We start from the raw sequence: 1640 nt of genomic DNA, 5'->3' as shown, positions 1-1640 counted from the left end.
CCCAAGTCTGTTGATCTGGGCTGGGAGGCTTGTTGCTGTGTGGAGGTACTCTGTGGGATCAAGCCCACTCAGTACAGATAATGTCATCTAGGGCTTTACCTTTCTTGTGTCTGTATGTAACCTTTATTCACACTTATACTGGAGTGAAACAATGCTGAGCTTTCTTTTGCATCTTGTAAGGAATTCTATAATCAAGGCTTTTATGGTATATCCTACTTATATTATTTCCCTGCAAGGTAATTGTAACTTTTAATGATCTTCATTTAGATTTAAGAGCCTAATTGTCAAAGAATGCAATCCAAACCCCACTGATGTTAATAGGAGTCTTTCCATTGACTCAGTGGACTTTGGATCAGGCCCTTAAGAAGTTTTAATATCACTTGTACCTTTTAAAAATGCTCCCTTAGACTTCCCATCTGTTCATAGGTAGGATAATCTGTGCACTCCCTCTGATATTTCTTAACCTCTGTATTCATTACACTTTTATGTATTCTAGATGTTTGAAAGTACAGTTACCAAATATGTCTAAAGATCATAGAATCATAGAATATCAGGGTTGGAAGGGACCTCATGAGGTCATCTAGTCCAGCCCCATGCACAAGCAGGACCAATCCCCAACTAAATCATCCCAGCCAGGGCTTTGTCAAGCCTGACCTTAAAAACCTCTAAGAAAAGAGATTCCACCACCTCTCTAGGTAACCCATTCCGGTGCTTCACCACCCTCCTAGTGAAAAAGTTTTTCCTAATATCCAACCGAAACCTCCCCCACTGCAACTTGAGACCATTACTCCTTGTTCTGTCATCTGGTACCACTGAGAACAGTCTAGATCCATCCTCTTTGGAACCCTCTTTCAGGTAGTTGAAAGCAGCTATCAAATCCCTTCTCATTATTCTCTTCCGCAGACTAAATAAACCCAGTTCCCTCAGCCTCTCCTCATAAATCATGTGCTCCAGCCCCCTAATCCTTCTTGTAGTGTGGGGCCCAAAACTGGACACAGTACTCCAGATGAGGCCTCACCAATGCCAAATAGAGGGGAATGATCAAGTCCCTCATCTGTTGGCAATGCTCCTACTTATACAGCCCAAAATGCTGTTACCCTTCTTGGCAACAAGGGCACAGTGTTGACTCATATCCAGCTTCTCATCCACTGTAACCCCTAGGTCCTTTTCTGCAGAACTGCTGCCTAGCCACTCGGTCCCTAGTCTGTAGCAGTGCATGGGATTCTTCCGTCCAAAGTGCAGGACTCTGCACTTGTCCTTGTTGAACGTCATCAAATTTCTTTTGGCCCAATCCTCTAATTTGTCTAGGTCACTCTGTATCCTATCCCTACCCTCCAGCATATCTACCACTCCTCACAGTTTAATGTCATCTGCGAACTTGCTGAGGGTGCACTCGTTGCCATCCTTCAGATCATTAATGAAGATCTGGAGGTATCAAATGCAGAAAAGTTCACAGCAACATATTAATGTATAAATGAGAAATGGTAAAGAGTGTTTATAAATAAAGATCACAAAAGAGGAAATACCATATTCAAAATATCAGTTTTTCTACATGTACTCAGTGCATGAGTCTGATACCAGTTTAACTTGTGTAAATCCTCTGAAGGCAGTTACCTCCTAACTGAAGTGTGAATCTGACT

This window comes from Gopherus flavomarginatus, chromosome 3 (genome assembly GCF_025201925.1).
Source record: "Gopherus flavomarginatus isolate rGopFla2 chromosome 3, rGopFla2.mat.asm, whole genome shotgun sequence".
NCBI classification, from domain to species: Eukaryota; Metazoa; Chordata; order Testudines; family Testudinidae; genus Gopherus; species Gopherus flavomarginatus.
This window is presented reverse-complemented; position numbering follows the sequence as displayed.